The 24863-nt window shown below is 31.6% G+C and overlaps 1 protein-coding gene across 4 annotated transcripts in view; it reads left to right on the top strand.

The window, feature by feature from the left end:
• The first annotated feature begins 2837 nt into the window (after positions 1-2837).
• LOC148600013 (cardioacceleratory peptide receptor-like) overlaps positions 2838-24863 on the top strand; it is a 74516-nt gene continuing 52490 nt past the window's right edge. For 3 of the 4 annotated variants that reach the window (XM_088557148.1, XM_088557143.1, XM_088557146.1), the window contains exon 1: positions 2840-3159. The gene's annotated coding sequence lies outside the window, so the exon portion shown is untranslated. Of the gene's footprint in view, positions 3160-24863 lie in introns of all 4 variants that reach the window. The other variant, XM_088557152.1, reaches the window with a different exon arrangement.

Genomic DNA, 24863 nt, shown 5'->3' with positions numbered 1-24863 from the left:
TCAACGGGTCATAGTTTTCCTTTCCTAGTTTGTCTACCCTGGACTCGGCGGATGTTTCTATAAAAGCAGAGGACGCTTACTCTATCGGTGCACCTGGTCCATGCTCCCAGTTTTTAGTGGAGTCCGATTTGCTCATTTGCTTTTGTTTCCTTGTATGTATGATTTTAGTTACTTTGTGTTTTTTTTTTGTGTATGTCTGTTTTCCATGTCTGGTTTTTGTCCCTGGATTACATTCTTTTGATTACCGCTATAACCTTGGTTCCCTTGGTTACTCTTTTATATGAACATGGTGTCAATTCTACTGTGTATAGGAAAATTCGGCCTCTATGATGTCAGTTTTGATATTAAATAGTACAAGTTTTCGAACTGCAGAAGTCCTTATATTATCTGACTGAAGGTGATTCATGCATGTCGAAAACTTACCTAATTCACTTTTATTTCTCCATCAGAAACTGTTATAGACCACAAAACCAGTCTTAGTTTGTTATTCTCTTGCTGAAGGTATATAGGTATCAGTCTTTCATTGCACATTCCTAATCGGGTGTACGTCAAAACAGGGGCCGAACAATATATTGATATATTGCGCTTTCTTTTTGATATCTCATATTTTTGTTTTTGTTTCAAAGTACAGGGTAAATATCAAGTTATGACACAAAAAAAACAACATCTTTTTGAGAAAAAACAGTATTTCCTTGAAAATAAAGCTCCAGAAAAGGAGACTTTTATATGAACTCAAAATGAAAGTGAAAGTAGAAGAAGTCAATTTATGGTTCGACCTGTTCTGGTGTTCCAAAGTTAGTGCCTTTTTTCTAAAATGGACCTAAAAATTGTTTTAACACTTCCTTAATGGTAAAAACATTGTCAAAAGTTAGATTGAGACTGCTTGTCATTTTTTTTTAAGTCATGAAAATTTAAAGTTTACTATAGAAGTCTAAGAGGCAAAGAATACAAGATAGAGACCCATAAATTGTATATGAAATAAGCACTTTAAAACAAAGTTATCGTTCTTACTTTAGTGTTATTTGATTCAATTGTATTTCAGCCTGTCGTCACTACACAGAAAACACCTGTACCATAGTAGTGTAAAGTTTCATTGATACTTGATTATGAAGTATATGTCTTTGTAAGAATCAGGTAAGATGTGTATAATTGGAAACCAATAAATTATATTACAATACGTTCACTTAAGAAAGTATTCCCTTTTTTAATGCTTAATATGATTTTAAGGACAGAGTTCTATTTTAACTAAAAAATTGTTGATTAAGTTGCATTGCTTTGCTGTTATATGTCTTTATATAATAACAATTGTTTATTTATGTTTCAAAGTTAATACATTTACGTTCTCCGTGGCCAGTATCTGATTTATACATCAGTGGCTATGATGCGAAAATTCCAATAAATATTAGAAAGTTTTCTGATTTATTTATTTGCCTATGACATGATCACTAACAATGCATTGAAATGACGTTAAACTTTACTTAACTGAACAATTATGAGAATTCTTGCCTTTACTTGATTACACTGTCAAAGTAGTGTCTTGTTACCTTACTTCATCCACTGCCTGACTAGTCCAGATGCTGACTGTTAAATGTCAATCGTACGTATACTAAAGAAAAAGTGCAAGTCATGCAAATCAAGTATTTATGTCAGGACTATCAAAAGTTACGGCCAGGTTGAGACAGGGTGCAGAGTGGCTAAATGGAAGTAGACTACACCAAGCTGAACATTAAAATAAAAGCCAAATTGGTTAATATGATAAACTTTATATACACAATAACAAGAATACAATACATTATGCATGCTTATATAGATGTATGTATATATATATGTCAAATGTTAAAAAAAGGAAGTCCTGTTAGTTTTTCTTATTAAAACGTTCCTTTCATTTTGAAATGTTGAAAAAAGAAACTATAAATAAATTTTAAACACATAACAAATATATTTCTACAATTAACAAACGTAATAACTAAATTATTCTGACATTTGAATAAAGACATATATTTATGACTTTCTGCAGTTCAATGTTTTTTATCAACAAAGCCAAGGGTCACCGCCATTCATGTCAAGCATACTGAAATATTAATGCGTAAAGGTTGCTCCATTATTCACATAATGTTCAGTTTAATATAACAGATGAACAGTTTATTCCCATTATTTTGGAAGGAGAATCTGGCATAGGAAGTTTTCATTTTACATTTATACAGGAAATTTATCAAAATATTACAGGATAATTATTCCCGTGGTGAATTTTGTTAAGTTTGAGGCACGCGTTTGGTAAGTCTGTATCTATAATATCACTGAAAGCATTTCGACTATATAAATGTACATACTAAAATCCGAATTTTCAAGTTTACCAAAATAATAGTAAAATGTGGTGTTGTACAGCGAATTCTACTTTAATTGCAAATTTAGACTTGATTGGCTTAAAAAAGTCAAGTTTCCGCACGCACATCACTAAAAAAATAAAAAAAGAAAGATATTTCGACAACTTATCCAACAACATTTGTAAGTTTATCACTTTACACTAAGCCGAACACTGATAAATCCGAACACCTGTCTAATCTAGGCACTTTACACTAAGCCGAACACTGATAAATCCGAAGACCTGTCTAATCTAGGCACTTTAAATTGCTTTTAAATCGATGTAAACGTGTTCTGAACCTTGGATACTTGTCTTAATCGTACCAATTTCAAACTCCAAAAGGGGTTCGGTTTTGACAGATTTTACTGTAGTTTGGTTTACATTAGATATGTCTTTTTCAAGTAAGTGCATGACATAAATGTTTTTGTAACGAAGTAGATGCTCTACCTTTAATACAATGATGATGTGAAGTCCTCAAAGTTATAGATTAACTATCAATTCAGTACGTATCAGATATGAAATGTTGTGTGATTTTAATAGGATTAAACCATTTGTTGCAAAAACGGATTTGCATTATGTTTTGGAGTTTTGCATTATATTAACTGAAAGGAACTTTGACTGGACATTGTGTGTCCAGATTCTGGATAAAAAGGTGTGTCATGTGGCAATATTATTATAGCTAGATTCTTCCCCGTTTAACTTACTTGCCATGTGACTGGAACATCTATAGGAGCTCAGTATTCTCGCCCTTTCGGACCAGTTGATGTCACTCCCAATTGTGTATGGAAGTTCATATTGTAAGTGTTAAAATAGTTTGTGTGGTGTTTTTTTTTATATTTTTAGTTTTGATCATATATGTAACTATTTTTACTATGTTACCTACATTGTACGTGGAGATCGTACCTTTTTCCTGTTTTTATGCTTCGTCTTTCTACCGACATTTACGTGTACCTGTGTTGCATATACAAATTGACAATACGTTCATTTACTTTATGCATGGAATTATTACTTTTAATTTTTTTTTCCATCGATTAGGAATGATTTTCTTCCAAAAATTTTAATCATTTACTGTTTTTTAGAAAGACCCCGCGCCACAATCCTCAGGTATGATTGGTCGGTGCCAAAGGAACTATTTTTTAATGTACTGCTATCCATTAGATATCATAAAATATACCGATGTTAGATTATACTGCTAGATTGTAATGGCTGTTTTAAAGGAATATTTTATGAATGATAGTAAAAGAGGACATGTTTTATGTACTTCACCCATGTCCCGTGGAAATAAACAAAAAATGCCCATTATTCTCCTTTAATACATTTATGTTGCTATTAATAATTATGGGTCACTGCTTGTTTAATCTTATGAATTTACGACCTATTAGATTGGCCGGTCTGGAAATTGAAATGAAGATTTAAAGAAAACGCAGTTTGAGTTCATTTGTTTTGTTTTTTTTTAAATGATTTTCACAAAGAGCAAAATTGATGTCGATATCCTTGGAACAAATATTGAATGGGTGACAAAATGTAGTTCATTTATAAATATAAAAAAGAAACGGTGGGGAACTGAACTGTATCTAAACCGCAAAAATATGTTTATCATTACATAATCTAAAACCATCGTTGTGAAAATGGAAAATTTCAAATTTAATCATTCTGGCATTTTAACATTGCAAATGAGTTACATGTATGATATTTGGCATCGGGTTTAAAATAGTGAAAACTATATATTTTTGAACTGGAATTGAACAGTTGACGTCAGTATGTCATGTCAAACTACTTTCTAAACGTGTTAATTGCAAGGCAGAATTCAAGATTTGCTTAACAAAATTAATCAGATTTTGAAATTATCTCTTGCTTCCATCAAATATGTCCTGTCTTTTGACATTAAATGCGGCAGTATCGGGAACTGGAGAAAGGGTGTATAACTAATGGTGAAAGAACAAAGATAATGAGTAAATACGCTTTTCTGTCATGTTAAGGGCCTCTTTAAATCTTCTTTCATCGTAGATTTTCTTAGAAAGATAAATAGTAATGGAAGTGCAGGAGGTATAAAAAGACCTTTCAATTTGAAATGCCTGTACCAAGTCAGGACCATTGCAATGGGTTCCAACTTTAATCCTGATACTTCCATTTGTTATTTAGTCCTTCCTTTTAACTATTTATTTTGACTACTACCTGGATTTTATTAGTTTGGTTATTTTGTTACTACCGCTATTGTTTTTACTGAACAGTGCATGAAAGGAATATCCGACACAAATATTTAAAAAGAAACATATCTTGTGTAAGTTCTTTTAACTAATTGCACTGCATTTATATCATCACAAATCATTTCATTTTAATATGAAATGTCTTCGTTGATTTATATCCGACCAATTAAATTTGTTCTACTATTAGCATTTTCTTTTTATTTTTGATGGCCACTTTCCATCTATGTAAAAACCATGGAGGAAAGCTTTGTTTTTGTTTTTGTTTTTGTTTTGTTTTTTTTTCGTTTGTAATAGTTGACTAAACTTTTGATTCATATCCATTTGGTAATGAATAGTAAAGCCTGACGCATATACGGTATCACTGCTAATAATGGGTTTTGTTTTGATTTTATATTTGTTTGGTTTGGTTTTGATTTTATATTTGTTTGGTTTGGTTTTAGTTTTGTTTTAGGTTTTTTTGTTTTTTTGTTTGTTTGTTTTTGTTTTTTAATTTTTTGTTTCGTATGAATGAATAGCTAAAGTTCATCCAATTCCAAACTTGTCCATTAGTATTTTCAGTTCCAAGTAATATAAAAAAATGGCAACGTCGTACAGTGAATGTCATGGGAATGCATTGCTATAATTGAATAAGCCAGTTGATGATTGTCGATAAGACGTTTTAATAAGAGTGACCGTTATAGAATGTGTAAAAGTGAATCTATAGCAGATATGATTTTCACATTGTTTGAAGCTATTGTACAGTTTCAATATCATTTTTACATTTCGAAATGTATCTGAGTATAAATATAAATTCCGTAAACTAAATGATTAAGTAATAAAACTTATTAAAACTATTCTACTGTTCGGTATCTTTTGTTTGCATTTCGAAATATTTATAAATAGAAATTAAAATTCAGTAACTTAAAATGATGAAACTAGTAGATACCGTTCCAATGTCTGGTTTTCCGTCAGTGGTCCCTAACCGAGAACTCAGTTGCGTGTCATCAACCAGTCAAATATTTACGCAAATCGATTGAAAGACACTACACAGACAGTACAGCCGCTGGCTTCAATCAATTCACTTTTTAAATAGTTGTATGACCTACTTCTGCATGGCAATATAGTCATATTCAAGTGTTAAACATACTATTGTTCCTAAAAACGGGAAACGGACCTAGTTCAATCTAGATATGCAAAATTTGAAACTCTTGCTTTTACACTGACAGATCAATAGAATGGCGATTTAAGAATCGAGGGGTCACCGGTTCGACGGATCTGTTTACAAATTGAGCTGACACTATACTTAGTACTGCAACTCCATTATTATCTCTTTATATTTTTTTAAAAACTTTACATGATGACACAATTTTATATTATGGCATAAAAACTCATTAAAATGATGTGAATTTACGGTCACGGCCTTCCCACCTAATTATACAATACCGGATATAGCTACCGATTCGTTTTACATTGGTACTAATATCTATTACTGGCTTCAGTATAAAAAATGTCCATATTGTTTGACATATTTTTTTATTTGTGTAAAAAGCTTTTTGAATGATTGTTTCTGTTTTGGTAAACCAGGGTATATTTTTCATATCTTGTAATGATAAGTTCTAATGAAAGCAGTTTTTAAAAATTAAAACCAAGAAATATTGTTGCTTGATATAAATAACTTCAATGCGTTTTAATGCGATAAATTTGTCAAGTAACATTTTCATCAATCACTTCAAGATTCGTAAAAGTCCAAGGCTTCATTTCTTTTATTGCACATGGTAGAACATCTTGGTTCTTGATCTAGATGTCTATTTCGATATATACATATTTCTGATTTGAGAATTTTTTGTTTACAATTTATTTTTGGATTCACATGTTCCTTAGTCTTAATTTCAATGCTGCTACTGATAGGTTATTCCTTGAAATACATTTGCAAAGGGTACTTTAGAATTGGTACAGGCTTTGGTCGAATGTGAATAAAAACTTATTGACACCGTAACTATTAAATTTGCAGCCTGATTTAACAAGATAGCTATAATGAGAATCCAAAGTCGAAATATGACAAGTTCGGTTTAATCTTGATATTGTTTGATAAGTAATCAGCCTGCAAATACTTCCGGTCTAAAACGTGTAAAATCAGTTTGATGATTTCCAATACGGCAAATTTCTAATTCCAAAGCAAAGGATGTTTACCCTGGACAAAACTAGATTCGTCAAAGAACAAACACACATACAAATAACATCTGACCTGAAAGTCCAAGATCATGGTCAAATTAAACAAGCTGTCACTTAAAGGTTGTTTGCCTAAGACAAAATATTGGTTCCCTTGATTACTCTTTTAAAGTATTTATTCATATTGAAAATGTTTTGAATTCAATTAACAAATATAGTTTAAATGTCGACAAATTTTGGGGAAAAAACTTAAAGTTTGATAATGAAAATATTTGATTGAGAAAAAAATCCAATGAGGATACATATACAATTGCACCAAAAAAGTAAAACAACCACACAAAAACAATAAAAATAAAATTGTTCGTCTATCAATTCGTAGAAATGAGTGATCACATGTGGAGTTCTTACTCTATTTAATTGACCTATGCTTAAAATATTAACTGTTTATATTATTATAATACTATTCAATATAACTGAATTTCAAATTTTCATAATTCCATGCTTAAATCATTAAATCATTAATTACTATCATTATTAATAATTGACCACCTCGACAGTATTGGATTTCATGATCCCTTCAGATCTGGAAGTCAGGGGTTCAATCCTAGGTTAAGGAAAGATTTCAAATCAGTGGTCTCTAAGTAGCACTTGGTATATGGAGGATAAAGGTCAAACTTTCTTGTCCCGAAATATATACTATATCTGCCCTAGGACCAGATGCAACAACCAATCAATCGTATAAACTTTCACTACTTATAATTTTAGTTTCTATTACTGAGTTCCGCTTCAAATAAAAGTAGCTTTTGCCATTATTTACGCTTTTGGGCAGATGAGGAAACGTAAATTTCCGTTGGCATTTCAAACATCGTCTACCTTAAACTGTTTAAACAAATGGCCAAATTAACCCCACAACAATACAAATCATACACATATTCAAAATACTTATACGCTACTCCTATCTTGTAAGATGTTACTTCTAATCAGCATCATTAGAACCAAGTACTAAGGGAGTTCAAAATTATGAAAAATAATCCTATGCAAGAAGTATACAAAAAAAGAGAAAATATCGAAATAGGAAACTACCTTCATCAACGACAAGTTCTTCTGAAGTTTGCAAAAGAATCTTAAATACAGGGGATCTTCTTAAGAAAATGGAAAAATACAATTTTCAAAACAGTTTGTCTGAATGATAAGTGCAGAAGACAACCCTGATATTGACAGTTATGTCATTAATTATGTGATACTCTCATTTTTATACAGAAACGAAATATATTATATCACATTATTTATGATGACAAACTCAAGTACTACATCATTGATTCACCGAAATATGTTTGAAATTTCTGTAAGTATTTTTGTTAACCATCGTATTGGCGCTGCTGCTGTTGTGAAACTGTTTTCCCTCGGTAACAATTTATCTTAAATAGTTATTGAAAGCATTGTAATTAAATCACAGATTGTTCATTGTTCTAATAATGTATTATGGAATATCTTGACTGAAAAACTCATGTTTCATTAATTGTATTTTTAGGCATGTTAGAATCGATTGATGGTCTTAATAGCCATTATAAAAATATTCATGTAAACACGATTATGAAATGGCATGTTATGATATAATGATCATTTGAAATATGGAACAAAATGGGAAGTGATGTAATGAAAGTAATCAAATAAATTAAGATTCGAGCGGCAATACGAAGAATGTATTCCAAGGGTGAAGACTGAACAGGAAAAAACAGAAACACACAACAATAAACATAGAATCACTAAAGTTACACAGACAACGAAACAAAACTAAATGAGCAACCCTGACTCCGCTACAAATTGGTAGAATGCATAATGTGCACCGGTAGGGTTAGTGTCCTCTGCCTATCGAGAAACACCAGCCGAGTTGTTAATAAATTGTCACGTGCGTGGTAGACGAACGAGAAAAGAAAATGGTTAACTAAATAATTTTATTTTCGCGCATTTTCTATTACTCCATTCCCCTACACTGTCCCCATACGCAATAGAATAGGATGTTTTGAAAATTAATACAAGTGATATAAAACAAAATGAAATGAAATACGCGTACTAATTGACTGATGTATTGCTAGAACCTCAGAATTAAGAAAAGCAATAATGCCCAATCTATCAAGCTAAACTAAAGTTTTATGATTAAGTATATTTATGCATGAGATTTTGGATAAAATGTTTAATTTGAAGTAACAAAGTTCTTCTTTTTTACTTAATATAGAAATAAAAATATACACTTTGAAAGACACCTGTTTCTTTTATGTTTTCAGATGTCTTTAACAAATCTTTCTTATCAGAGGTTAATGTAATGATTTTATCAAAACATTCACGATGAGCGATGTACCTACAATGTTAATACGATTGATCATATCATGTTCGATCTGTTTTTACAACCTAAAACTTTTCGTATCTTTGAAAATGATATATTTTTGTGAATAACGTTTTCAGGGTTCTGCAGACGCACCTGACAAATACATTTTAGGGGGAAAGTATTTCAAGGTCAGATAACCATGCAATAAAGTTTTATTTTTTACATATTTTCGATGCTCTCATCAACCGATATATTTTGGAAAACATTAAATTTATTATCTATCTTTAAAAGTTGTTGCTGGTCTTTTAAGTCAATGTGTACGTGGAGTACATTTTTTTAATACTCAGGTCAATGAAATGGCAATATAATTCTTAAATGATTTCAGTGTCATTTTAATCAGAAATTATAACCTGACATTTACATCCCTACACTTGCACCTGTTTAGGGTTTCAACTGATGTTACATGGGCTTTTTTTAGAAAATCATAATGAACTGGACTGGCTTGGAAAGCAATAGTAAGTTATTATGGACCTTTAAACTTCATAATAGACTGCTAAAGAAAACGATGAAAACATGCATGTTTGTAAACCACGGAAACATATCCATAATGACATCAATTTGATAATAAAGTTTATTCAACCATCTAGTCTTACGGCATGTGCAGCGAATGTCAAGGGAATGCATCAATATAAATGAATGAGCAAGTTAATGTTGTGTCGTTATGACGTGTTCATAAGTGATCACTTTTAAAGAATGTGTTAACGTAAGCTGCCCCATGTGTATCTACTGCAGAATTGTGAATTAAGTACTTTTCCGTCTAAAAATTGGGCATAATGTGTATAAGGTGTGTCACTTGAAGAAAAAAAAACGCAGAGGTTCAATTGCATTCACCAAGTATTTGTACCCGATAACTTCAAGAAATAATCTTTGTGTTTGTAAAATTTCACTTTTTAAAATATTGAAATGTCAAATTTAGTTAAATTGCACTTAGGCAAAATGATGGAAACATTTTTTTCCTGATAATCCGTTAAAAATATCTGCAGCAAATATGCTTCAGGGTAAATTCAAACAGTTTTCTAGTTGTTTCCTTGATTTTTTTTAAATGTATTTGAGGCAGACCTGATTTAAAATTATGATGTTCAACCCATTACCTTATTCTTACACAGAACGGTACTTATAATTATCACACTTGTAAACACCATTTTACTGTTTCAATATCTAGTATGAGTTTTAGAAATGTATATGAATAAAAAAAATTTGAAAATACACACCGCATATAAGTATTCTTAAAATGAGTAAATTATAATCTTTTAAGACTGGTTTACAGTCATTGGTCCGTCAGGGGAAATCAGTTACGTATCATTTACCAGTCAAATAATTACACAGACCGATTCAAGTACAGTATGCTGTACAGTGGCTGACTTCGGACATTTCACTTTGCAGTCGTATTGCCTATCAATGCATGACGCAAAAAGGCATATCCATTTTTTATGCATACAATTATGGTAAAAATACAGGAAGTGGATCTAGTTAAGCTTAAGATATACTAGCTTTGAAACTCATATTTTCACAGTTACCGATCACGAGTTATGCAATTTAAAAATCAATGGGTCATCTATTCGACGGATTTGTTTACTGTTCGGTGACTCAGCTGTAAGTTCCTTACATTAACAGATGACGAATAACAAATAAGATATTCTATGTACTGCAATATTAGGCATAATTCAACAAATTAATTCTAAATTTGACCATCTGTGTAAAATGTTTCCTTTTTTGTTTACTAACATATTACGATGTATATAATGCTCATTATATTTGATATTTATTTTATTATTGAGGGTCGTTCATTTTGTTTATTCATTTGCTCGCATACAATGCCATTATATAAGATATTTCAAATTACATATGAGATAAATATGGTGAAACCATCATTATCCCATAATATTGTTTTTTAAACTCATCATGGTGACCATCATTTAGCTAGATCCTGTAGTCTCAGTTTCCGCTATATAGATGACGTATTATCGTTTAACAATTCTAGTTTCGGGGATTTGATACATCGCATTTACTCTGAAGAACTTGAGATAAAGGATTCTACAGACAATGTGAAGTAAGCCTCATATCTTGACCTACACTTAGAGATCGATGGTAAGGGAAAACTACTGAGCAAGCTTTACGACATTCGTGATGACTTTTCATTCAGAGTTTTCAACTTTCCTTTCATCTGTGGCAACATCCTTTTTGCACCTGGGTATGGAAATATCACACCACAGCTCACACGTTAAGGCAGAGCTTGCCGTAGCTACCCAGACTTTTTGTATTGCGCAACACTTCTCACAATTAGACTTCAGGAACAGGGTTATGTTGGAATAAGATTGAATTCATCACTACATAATATTTGTGATCATCATCATGAACTCGTAGGTCGTTACGGTGTATAAATCTGCACCATGAAAACTGATTTATTCAACGTGCCATAGTTTTCCTTGCCTCTTTCGTCTACTGCAGAGCTGACTTTTTATCACCAACTGGGTGGATGTTCCTAGAAAAGCAGAGGACGTTTACCCTACCGGTGCACCTGATACATGCTCCCAGTGTTTTTAGTAGAGTCCGAGTTGCTCATTTACTTTTGCTACTTTTATATGTATTATTCTAATTACTTTATGTTCTTTGTTGTGTTTGTCTGGTCTATGTCCCTGGATTACATTCTCTTGATTTCCGCTAGAATGTTGGTTCCCTTGATTACTATTTCAATATCAAGTCAGAGAAACACATTTTAGTACCTTGTAAATTAATGGAAGTTAATGTGTATTACAGCTCTCCATACCAATTTTACTATACAGAATATAGCCTCCAATTCGTTTAACAATGGAATAAATATTAATTACTGGTTTCCGTGTGACAAAAAATCTCCATCGTGTTTGACATTTTTTTGATATTTGTGTAATAGGCCTTTTGAGTAATTGTTTCTGTTTTGGTAAACCATGTTTTACCTAGTTCCGCACTGCGTTAGCAACATAAACGTCCAATGGTAAACAGTCCACGATTCTAATATATCAAACAACACTACTGTGTTTATTAAAAATAAGTTGATATTTGTGGACTTTATTCAAATACTTTCCGTAAGAAAGCACTAATTTGATAAAACCAACAAATATCGTTGCTTTTTTATAAATAACTGCCATGCGTCTTATTGTGATAAATGGGTAATATTAACATTTTCATCAATCATTTTAGAATTCATTACACACCAAAGCTCCATTCCTTGTATATCACATGGTAGAACGTCTTGGTGCTGGATTTGGCTTTTATTTCGATATTTTTATATTTACGAATATCTTGAATATGATATATAATATTATCTTTTCTGCTTTAGGATTCATTAAGAAACTTAAGTCTCCCCAGGCATGTGAATGTCCAGTTGATAAATAGAATCACATTCTTCATAAAGAACAACCACATCACAAACTCAAGTACTACATCATTAATTCACCGAAATATGGTTGAGACTTAACGTTGGCATTTTTCTTCATCGTCGTATTGGCGTTATTGCTGTTGTAAAACTGTTTTCTTTCGGTAACAATTGATCTTAAATAGTTATTAAAAGCATCGTAATTAAATCAAAGAATGTTAATTGCTCTAAAAATGTATTATAAAATATTTTGACAGGAAACTCATGATTGGTCTTCATCAATTGTATTCTTAGCTTGTTAGAAACAATTGGTAGCATTGATTACCGTCATGAAATTATTCCGGTGAACGCAATTAGGAAATGGCATGCTATGATGTAGTAATCATTTGAATTATGGTACAAAAAAGAGCACTTCCATATACTGTAAGAGTAATTAAGGAAACTAAGAACTGAGCAAGAGAAAGCAAGTATAATAGTAATCATTTGAATTATGGTACAAAAAAAGAGCAGTGATGTAATTCTACACTTCTATGTACTGTAAGAGTAATCAAGGAAACAGAGAACTAAGGGGAAAGCAAGAGAATTTTTCAAAGAAAAAGGCAAAGAAAGGAAAACAGATACTGAAAACAACGGACATTAAATACCAAAATAGCACGTACAATGAAACAAAGCAAAATGATTAACTCGGACTCCACTGAACAATTGAGAAAATAAATCAGGTGAACTGGTAGGGGAAAGCGTCCTCTGTATATGTAGAAATAGTCTGAATTATCCCTGAGTCTGCAATCCTTCTCTTTTTTATTTTGATATTGATATGTCGGTTTGGGGTCAAAATGATGTACCATACAAAAAGTTGGAGATTCAGCTGTATGGTTGAGTTCCACCCTTCAACCGTTTCAAACGACATTCTAGTTGAAGCAGTGCATGTCATACCCACCTAGTTGTATAACGGAATCATTTTTGTGAACGTTCATACAATATTTGCTTCAAAAATTACATTTTTAATTGAAACTGTGATCATTTTTCACTGGATACCCTTCTTTGTTGACATTTTGAATCGTGATACATGTGAAGTGGCGCGAGACGAGAGTAGGCAGAGCTTCTTATCGACATATCAATTTGCGAATAAAAAGAGGAAATTCGAACTGATCTAGAAAACCCACGCAAAAAATGTTACGTCGGGGGTAGAAAAGAGAGAATAGAAAAACTCTGACATGATGTGGAAATGCTATATATGTATTGATTTAAAAAAATGTCTTCAGTATGTATATAAGCGTAAGTGTCATTTAGGTAATTTCATGTTCGTTGTGTCAACTTTTCCAATTAAGGAGGTAGACCTAGGAGAAGGGAAACAACTCTTACAACTTATTGGTTTGTTTATATTCAGCATTTTACATCAATGTCATGGATCAAAGTAACTTGGACATTTCATTCCGTTTTAAATGTAAGCTTGATAAGCTTTGGTAAAATTGAATATGATACAAACATATCACTGATTTCAAGAGTTATGTCCTTTATGTCCCTAGGTCTGCCTCCTTATGTTTATATTCTTGGAATATATTCATATGGTTACCGATTTGCATGGTTTCCTTGATCACTCGTTCTATTCCTTTGCTTTTTACTTGCACCAAGTAGTCAATCAGGTCACCGACATAAGAAAAAATTTTGTAACAATATCACGATGCACGAGACCGGCGTTTCTCAAACACTGTATAGGGAATATATATTTATTTTATCAAATTTTTATTCATAGTGTATGATAACTAATGACATAATGTTTTTTTTTAATTATTGGTGCGTTTTATGAAAATTGTATATGCTATATTCATGATTTAAACATTGTGTATCTTCCATGATATATGCCCAACCTTTGTCGTTTACTTTGGATATTAATTTTATGTAACATGTTAACAGAATCATGCACATAAGTGGGAGATTAATGAACATTTGTCCTGGAATGTACTATAGGTATAACAGGTATATCAGGTATTAACTGGAATAGTTGTTTTGGTGTTTAGTCTAACAGTTTGGAAACGCTAAATAATTATTTTTCGTTTTTTTTCTACCTACCTACATTTTGTCCCAAAGGTATAAATTACGTAGTACAAATTTAACAACATTTTGACTGTTTCATTATTAGTAATTTTTTTATTAACATTACTCTTACTATTTTATATATACTTTTGTTTATAACGCATTTGATAATTTCGTCGTTAAGTTATTTTTATTTTCTTGTATGTTGTCTACTTGTTTTGCCTTTCTATTCTATTCTCTTCATTTTTGTTTTGTTTCTGTATTAGTTCGTTTTTGTCTTTATGTCCTTGTCTTTGTTTTTTTTTCATTTGAACTCGGATAACAATGACAGCGGTGTCGGAAAATCGAACATGTTGTTTGTTTAATTTAGATGTGACATATTTTTACCAGTTCTCCTTCCAACATATATATTTTGTCTTCCGTGACAATACTACAAAAATGATTATAGATGCAACATGACAAGCAAAAAAAAAAAAAAAAAAACAAAATTGATAGAAATTTTAATAATAAACGTTATCACTTCAGTAGTAAAAACTAGGATAAAGGAAATGACTCTTAAAATCAGTGATACTATCATTTTCAATTTCACCAAAGCCTTTCAAGCTTTCCTTTGGAACAGAATAAAATCAGTCCGAGTTAATTTGATGCTTATATGAGATTGATGTCAAATGCTAAAATCAAACGTTCTAATGATTTTTAAGAGTAATGCCCCTTTCCCTAGGTCTACCTCCTTAAGGGCCTCTGAAAGAGTAATCAAGCGAACCAAGTTTATAGCGGTAATCAAAAGAATGTAATCCAGGGACAAAGACCAGACATGAAAAACAGACATACACAACAAAGAACATAAATTATCTATAATCATACATACAAAGTAACAAAATAATACGAAGTCGTCGATAGTTAAGTCGTGTTATACTGTAAGTGCACGACAATTTACGATACACTTGATCTCATCAGTCTGCATGTAATTGGGATTGTAAATATAGGACCAAGTCCTCATTACGCTATTTAATGCGAATTTAAGTCATAAAGTATAAGAACTGATTTTTCAGTCTAACAAGAAATCAGGTATTTCGGAGCTTCGCATACAGAGCTAGATATTTTCCTATCTTCTTCAATAAAAGCGTTTATCATATGATTTATTCCACTTCGTCCATGGGTGAACATAGGGCGACTACAGTTTCTCTCAATTCGCTTCGGTTTTTGGCGATGGTGTTACAATTTATCATATGGTCTTTACTAATTATTTAAATTCAGTTATTTTTTTCCCTTTCCGACATCCAATAAGAGTATGCCTTTCTGACTTCAGTCTGCAAGACCGAAGCATCAACACTTAGTCTTCCCAGTCTCATGAATTAGCAACAAGAATCGTCAAGAAGCATCAATCAGTGACACGGACCATTATGATACTTAGAAGAGCGATAAAAAGGGAAATGTCGACATATTTTTTTTTTAAATATAACTATTTATTCAACTTCTTCCTCTTACAGTTACACATGTCTCATATTCAAGCATTCGCCTTTACTTTGAATAAATACGACTTGTCGTGATGAAGGAGAAGGAGAAGGAGCAATAAAGGGTCTTATTTGGCCTAAAATTCTACTGAAAATTAATCATAAAGTATTGAATAATCTAATTGTGAATTTGGTGAAAACTTGAATCCACCACAAATGAGGAAACACGAAGACTTCTGATTATTCTTTGATTGAAAGGGCAGAAAAAATGCTTGAAATTTACAAATATTCAGATATTCTGTCAAGTTTTGTTCTTTCCATCATATATTTTATATCACATGACTATACTGTAATATCCATCTATTATAGATACAATATGCAAAAGAAATTAAAATTGATGTAGAAAATGGTAATAAACGTTATCACCTAATTTCGTCTGAAGTGAAACAAAGTTTTAAATTAATGCTAGTCTATGTAAGAAACAGGTAGTGGGTGAAACATGGTTTGAAAAAAATAGAGTTGCGTAGTTTTTCATTATAGGCACCTTAAGAATTAAGGGGAAAAAAGAAAAGATTTTTCATATTACTTCCCATATATACTATATACCATCCCCATAGAATCCCTATTGCATATTTCTTATAAAATATTTACATTATCAAGTTGAATGGTTTTTTTTTTTTATTTTTTAATTCTTAAATATTTAATGTTCTATTATTAACTAAATCTAAAAAATATAAATAGAAATATTTGTTAAAAAATATTTTACCCATCCTCTCCATTAAAAATCCCCATCTTCATACATCATCCCCATTCCAAATCCCCATTCCCCATTCCCACCATTTAACACAGAATGGAAAACTTTCCCCATACAAGTACTGTAATTAAGTCAAAAGCTTCGTTTTGCCAGTATTCTATTGAATTTTTTCTGACGAAATCCAGTAAGGCAGAGATCAAACAATGGTATTTTCAAACAGTGTAACCATCCCTGTCAGATCGGCCGGTTTTTGACATGCACGTTTCTGATTTTTTTCCATCTGCCCAACTCTTAAAAAAGTCATGATATACTGTAAGTGGAAGACAATTTATGATTCAATTGATCTCTGCAGTATACATGCATATAATTGGGATTATTAAAGCAATAAAAATCATTTATTACAGATACAAAACTACGACTAAAAGAGCAATAAATGATAATTTCAGACACCATAGGTACATTTTTACGATATATTGTGAGTAAATATTACTGTTGTATTATTGAACAAAACCATATCAACGTTTATTAAATCATGTACGTTTTGTTACTTCGCTATACTAGTCGTTGTCAAAATTTTATTTCCCATTACCACGCAATATCTTGAATTTATATTAAATAAAGTAGTATAGATCTGTGATTTACTGTTTAATGTTGGCTCGGACTGATTTTTGAGTGATACATCTTACTGTTAAAAAAATAGACTTAACAACATATTGTTCGATTTCGCAAATTATAAATTAAATAACTTTGTATCGACCTGTCTGCAATTATACTTTAATATATCAAAATAATAAAGATGTTGCAATAGATTTTCAAGGTAAAGGGTAATCAAGGCAAAGGGTAATCAAGGTAAAGGGTAATTAGGAGAACCAAGGTTATAGCGGTAAAGACCATTATGACTGCCGAAGATATCATAGATATTACTTGTTTGTTTGTTTGTTGGGGTTTAACGTCCGAGCAGCAATATTTCAGCTATATTCAGACAATGAACATGAAATTGATGATAAAATGAACATGAAATGATGATAAAATTAACATGAAATGATGATAAAATGAAAAAGGGATGGGGCACAAGGACAATGGGGTCGACTAATTTTGATTGTCATAGATATAACATTTCGCGGTAAATGTGATAGGAATAGAAACTTAAATATATTGTTTACTGAGATATTTGCCTCTGAATAACCTTTTTGTTATTGATGCTATATCGTAAAAACAGTATTAATATTGAAAACAATAATGTGGATTTAATTTACACAAAGGTTTCTTTGTGTAAATTATGTGGGGGTGACTTCTTTGTAATAATTAAATGGCGTTTGATGAAATTCGATAGAAAGTGTAAGCATCACGTGTAGATGTATATCTACCAAGGTAAGGGTTGAGCAAGATAAATAGGGTATGCAAGTCGCGTTCTAGTTTCATTTTCTTTACCGGAATTTCGGATGTAGAAGGTATTGAAAACCGAAGACCGATCTGCATTTTATTGTTCACTTACTGGTACTGGAAACGCTGTATAACATTACAAAATCTTATATTTTATGTTTTATCTTTATACCTTCATCATGTAGAGATAGATATTTGTCATATTTTGTCGGTATTCCTTATACAAAAAGATGTTTTGTCCTTAATACTTAAATCAATGCTCTGTAAATGACAAATCTCCATGCTTTTGAATAGTAGACTAGGACCCATTCTCGTGAAATCACGGGGTCACATGATGAGACTTAAATACCCTATTGTTTATTAATTTACAGTATTCCTTCATATTTCTAATTTATTATATATAAGGAGAATGAATATGATGAATATTTCAACCCACCGGGATGACAAAAATTAGTTCAAGGCCACCCATGGGTCTTCAAAAAACGAGGAAACCCTCACACTTGGCAGGATGCAGCTGACAAAAAAATAATAACATTATGCACTGGTATGTAAACGCTAATTGCCACTGTTCTGACTGCTTGATATACAATCATTGTCTTCCGACAAAGGTTATAAAAATGTGTCTCAAACGCTGACTGAAAGAAGTTCTCTTGGGAAATATTCTGCTTCTCAAAAAAAGTTATATATTATTTATTTCCACAATGTTACATGTATCAGTATATTTTCTGTACTGGTTTGACTACTGATTTTACCATCTTTTCGCGACGATATTTTTTTAAGTTTACGTGAGCAATAAACCAGGCGCAATTTAATGTAATGGAAGCGTGAGGTTATGCGCCATAAATTCTTGTTAAACCAATAATTTGTGTTGAAACAATTATATTAAAAATCGATTAGATACAAATTCTGAACAGGATCTGCCGATCGAAATTCACTCTTTGTAAAAACGAAAATTAAGGTCTGCCGCTGCGTGCAGTTTGGAGGTGGTTGTTGTAAACTTTCCGTTTTTTACTTTGATATCGCCACTCGTTCGATGACTTTACGTATTTCATTTGGGTATTGTAAAGAGTTTTACAGTTTAAAAATCGAGTAAGTACCCTTAATTTCTCTATAGTCTTCAATCTGTCTAATGATTTCAATTTAAAAACTCATTAGCTGTTAACAGAAGGAATTAACTAGGCGCATGTTGGAACTATCAATGTATTTTCTTGATGCATATTTAGTCAACTAGGTCACGCAGGTCCAAAGTACGTAATTTTAAGATTTAAACCAAATTCACAGCTGTTAAATACTTCTTTCTATCAATAAAGCCTCTAGTTGGGTTTGGCTATTTGTTAGAATCGAGACATATTCATTTATCAGATAAAAATATAAATGTACTTAAAGACTTTTACTCTTGTTTTTTTATTGAAATATAATACGTCATATAAATTGAAAGAATTCATCGAGTATGAAAAAATACATCAAATTCGTTTTAAAATGAAATGATATTAGTCACTGTGGGTCATCCTATCTAACAAATGATGAAATATGTCACTATGGCTAATCTTATTCAACAAGCGATGCATTAAAGTAACCACGCCACCCATTTTTGGCACAGCAAATAATAAAGTTCTGATATAAATATAACCAAATTATTTAAAGAGAAGACTTGCATTTGTCAATGATAGTGTATGTTTTATTATAGGTTATCGTCTTAGTTGTTATAGAACAGTTTTAGATATGAGCACTAGAGTTTTGCTCAAGTTCAAATTATGACCACAGCTAGTTACGACGTATGAAAAGTGATATGTTATCATAATTTATATATTATCTGCTGGCATTGAAATTTATTTCGGTTTATGATTTAATTTAAAGAGTAATCAAGGGAACCAAGGTTATAGCGTACTCAAAAGAATGTAATCCAGGGACAAAGACCAGACATGGAAAACAGACATTCACAACAAAGAACATAAAGTAACTAAAATCATACATACAAAGTAACAAAAGTAAATGCGCAACTCGGACTCCACTAAAAGCTGGGAGCATGGACCAGATGCACCGGTATGGTAAGCGTCCTATGTTTTTCTAGAAACACCCGCCGATGTTTTGTTAGAAATTAATTAACTGCCCCCCTATTTAGTTGCTTTTCAAACGTCAAAATAAATTAATCTCGAAGATTTATAGTGAAGACTGATTATCATAGATTTCGATACATCGGTTATTCGACATCGGATATCGCAGAAACGGTTTTGTGATGTTTTTTTTTATAATTTCGTGCACCTGTTACATCAATAACTATATAAATGATAATTCAATAACATGAAATAAAAACAACAGTAACTCTGATTAAATACGTATGATAGATTCAACCTGATACTTTCAGAGTGGTTTACTTTACAAAAAAAAAAAAAAAAAAAAAAAGACTTACAAAATAAGTTCATCTTCTTCCAAAATAATATAACACTTAACTGTCTGGTGTTATCTTTTTATGAATAAAACTTGCAAAACTCCCTGTGATGTGTCTTCATGTCAAAAAGATCAATGACTTCAATAACCGTGAAGATGTAACTCTATTAAAGAATGGTAATGTGATTATTAGGAAAAAAACAATAATAACATTGTTTGCGCTAAATTGTATCATCTATTATTTTATTTTGTTTGTTTGACTTTACTTCTGTCACCGCTTAGGAAATGCTCCAGACTTAATATATCGTTTCCTATTTTCGTTTTAATGTCACTCTGAATATCAGCAAGATAATTGATATGGCTGTATCATCGCTGATTAAATAAACAAAACATGATTTGGTAATAGTTTTATGAGTGTAATATTAGTGCATTTAGACCAACGATTTATTTAATCTTTACGTTTGATAGAATTACCCAGCTTCCGTAGCTATAAAGTTTAACAGATTAATATTTCTCTAATTTACATCGACTTCAGTCAAGTAAACTTACATCTTAACAGATTCTGTTTTTATTCCTGCGAATACATGTTTTCTATATATAATAACGATTAAAAAACTTGTACTGATTTCGTGTCTTTTAATACTTATACGGTAAAAGAAAATGTTTTCCCTTAAAATTGATAAGTAGCCAACAATAGACTAATCTCAACACTGACTTAGGTTTTACTTTATACAATAACACGCATAATTTAGTGCATATCTATATCAACACTCAGTTCGTGACAAAGACTTCCAATAAAGGCATGATGATAATGGTTGCTTTACTAAATTCAAATCAATGTAAGATTCCGGCAAACATCTTAACATAATTTGAAACATGAATGTAAAAACAAATCACAACAGAATCATAAATCAGAATTTCGTGAATACTCGAAGTGCAATCCCGTACGTACTGACAAAGACTGGAGAAAAAACTGTAATGTTACAATACTCTTGAACATAATTTATTTTTTAATTCACGCATTACAATCTGTTTCCAAAATGATAAAGCAATTCTTACCCAACGTGTGTATGCCTATATGGTTTGTAATTTTTTTTTATTTTTATAGTTCAGTATTCAAGATCAACACACAACGTGTGTCTATAGCACAATGTTCAAGATCTTTGTTACTGTCGGTAAAAAATATATACGTCACAGGTATTGACCTGATTAGGTAGTGAGTTGTGTTCACAGACCATTTACTTTCATACACACTCAGTTTATTTAAGGCACTGAAGAAAGTCATTTGTTGACTGAAAATTTTGCACATAATATACTTTATTATAGTGTGTTAACATCTTTATCGGTATCGTTGTACAATCCTTTCAATAATCCTTTAAAATTAATATCAGTTTTAATGGCATTTACTTTATCAAGTAAATGGTAGATAGAGTGTGCTGCAATGTTTCAAAAGCCAACGTATTGAATCAAAAATATATGTTAAGTAGGACTCCAGCTAAGAATCATGCAGAATGTGATACATATTTTTATTTTTGATATCTTGTTTAAAATACTTTAGCAAACAGAAATTAACATTTAGTTTTTCATATAGCCAGTGCTCATAGGCGATAAAAATTGTATAGAATGCACTGTAGATAACTCTGTAATTGACACTCAAATGCAATAGAAGCTATTGGATTTTCAATGTTGATTATCTCCTAAGAGCAGGTAGATTTGAATGAATAATTACACATTTCGTGATATAGACCCATAAAACAACTTGGTTACAAAATTAAAAATATGTACCTTTTTGGGGGCGTGTCACATTTTTCAGATTTTGCATGATTCTAACAAAGACTGCTACTTAAACAGTATATCAGTAATAACCTTCTTTTAATGACAAAGTAGTTTACTTTGTTATACTTACCAATAATTATTCATAGAATTTTTTAAAACTTAAGGACCTTTAAATGACTGTAAGGAAGTTGTGCTTTCTGAAAGAGTAACCAAGGGAACCAAGGTTATAGCGGTAATCAAAAGAATGTAATCCAGGGACAATGACCAGACATGGAAAATAGACATACACAACAAAGTACATAAAGTAACTGAAATCATACATACAGAGTAACAAAAGTAAATGCGCAACTCGGACTCCACTAAAAACTGGGAGCATGGACCAGGTGCACCGGTATGGTAAGCGTTCTCTGCTTTTCTAGAGACACCCCCCGAGTTGCTCATAAAAATTCAAATCCGGGGTAGACAAACGAGGAAAGGAAACCTACGACCCTTTGAATACATCAGTTTTCATGGTGCTGATGGATACACTATAACGATCCACGAGTTCATGATGACGACCATAAAACTTCTGTGGTGATGACTTCAATCTTGTAGCAACATAACCCTGTTCCAGAAGTCTATTTGTTAGAGTTCTAGCGCGATACAAAAAGTCTGCGTAGTTTCGGCAAGCTCTGGCATAACGTATGAGTTGTGATATGAACACTCCATGCGCAGGAGCCGAAGGGATGTTGCCACAGATGAAAGGAAAGTTAACAATTCTGAATGAAAAGTCATCACGTTTGTCGTAAAGTTTGGTCAATAGTTTTCCTTTACCATCGATTTCTAAGTGTAGGTCAAAATATGAGGCTGACTTCACAGTGTCTGTAGTATCCTTTATCTCAAGTTCTTTTGGGTAGATGCTATGTATCAAATGCATATAAGGCTGATTATCCAGCGAGATAGGTGGTTTCATAATTGTGCCTTCTGTAAAAAGCATACAAGGCTACAACTAATTTTACACTTAGGATTTTTTGTGAAAAGGACTGCTGATGAGGACGTAATAAATTTTGGGCTTGCTAATTTTTGCAAATTTTATCAAGTGAACATATTTATTCGAGAGTATCATTGGCGTTCTGTATTGATTTACATGTACGTTTTCTAAAGCTACACTGTTGAAGTTCATTTGTAAACTCATGCGTTTTTTTTTGTACATTTACAAAAATCTTAAAGTTCTAAATCTTAACTACTGAAATACATTGGTAGACTCATGTGGTTTATTTTGTAGTACATGTACGTATTCTTAATCTTCACTATTGAAATACATTTGTAGACACATGGGTTTATTTTGTAGTACATTTATGTATTCTTAATCCTCATTGTTGGAATACATTCGAAAATACATGTGGTTTATTTTGTAATACATGTACGTGCTCTTAATCATCACTGTTGAAGTACAGTTGTAGACACTTGTGGGTTTATTTTGTAGTACATGTAAGTTTTATAAAGCTTCACTGTTAAAATACATTTGTAGGCACATGGGTTTATTTTGTAGTACATGTACGTATTCTTAATCTTCACTGCTGAAGTACACTTGTAGACACTTGTCGTTTATTTTATACTTTTATATTTTTTTATATTTATTTTTATATTTAGAGCTTCACTGTTGAATAGAATGTTCAGACAATTGTGGGTCATTTTGTAGTACATGTATATTTTCTGAAGCTTCACTGTTGATATCCAGTCCAAATTTGCACACTTGCTGTGTATTTCGTGGACGTGTTACTTTGTAGTTGGATATATACGTTATTTTCTTGATTCAAAGTTTCTGTTATGACGTGCATTTATAGACTCTTATCTTGTCTATAGAATCAATCATGGTTAGAGAATTTACATCATCAAGCTAAGAGTTCAACTAATAACGAGCCAAAACTAACATATATTTGTATGCTATACCTCTCATAGAAGTTCTGCATGAAAGGGTATTCGGTCTGATAAACTTTCCTTTCCACTTAATGTTGATTTGATAACTTTCACAGACAATAATTTTACTATAATCCAATTTTGATGTTTATCGTCACTATTTATACAGAAATTACGCTGGTAGAGTTGTGAGGCCATGCCAATCTGATAAGTTTCACCGACTAAACTTCTCTACATCAGACTTGTAATAGCTTCTGCCGATCATTTTCATGTTGAGATATACATATCAATCACTGGATAAATGTCGTTTAACGGATAATGCCGTTAAGATTTTTGTTCATAGATGAAAAACACAATTTTGAATACATGATGTGCATTCAAGATTATTCAAACCTTATGCTAAGTCAAAAACTTTCTTATCTTATCTTTGAACAAACATATTCTGGTGTGAGTAAAATATCAAAAATTTAATAAAGGGGTCTTGTTTCAAAATATCGTAAAATGTCTTTGTTTTCTATTTAAATAAGAATGTCTTCTTAAATTTCTTTTCACAATAGCGTAAATAATTATGCATGATTTGGGTATCAAATTCTTTTTCGAATTATATTAATCTTCTCACTTGTAACTTTAAACTGTGTTACACTCAGTAACACTTACATTATTTTCATGAATAGAATTGCTCTACGAAATGTACTGTGGGTGCAAGTTTGGAAAAGTAAT

Source organism: Perna viridis, chromosome 13 (genome assembly GCF_037379345.1).
Source record: "Perna viridis isolate PV_CMFRI_1.1 ecotype Kerala chromosome 13, ASM3737934v1, whole genome shotgun sequence".
NCBI classification, from domain to species: domain Eukaryota; kingdom Metazoa; phylum Mollusca; class Bivalvia; order Mytilida; family Mytilidae; genus Perna; species Perna viridis.
This window is presented reverse-complemented; position numbering and strand designations above follow the sequence as displayed.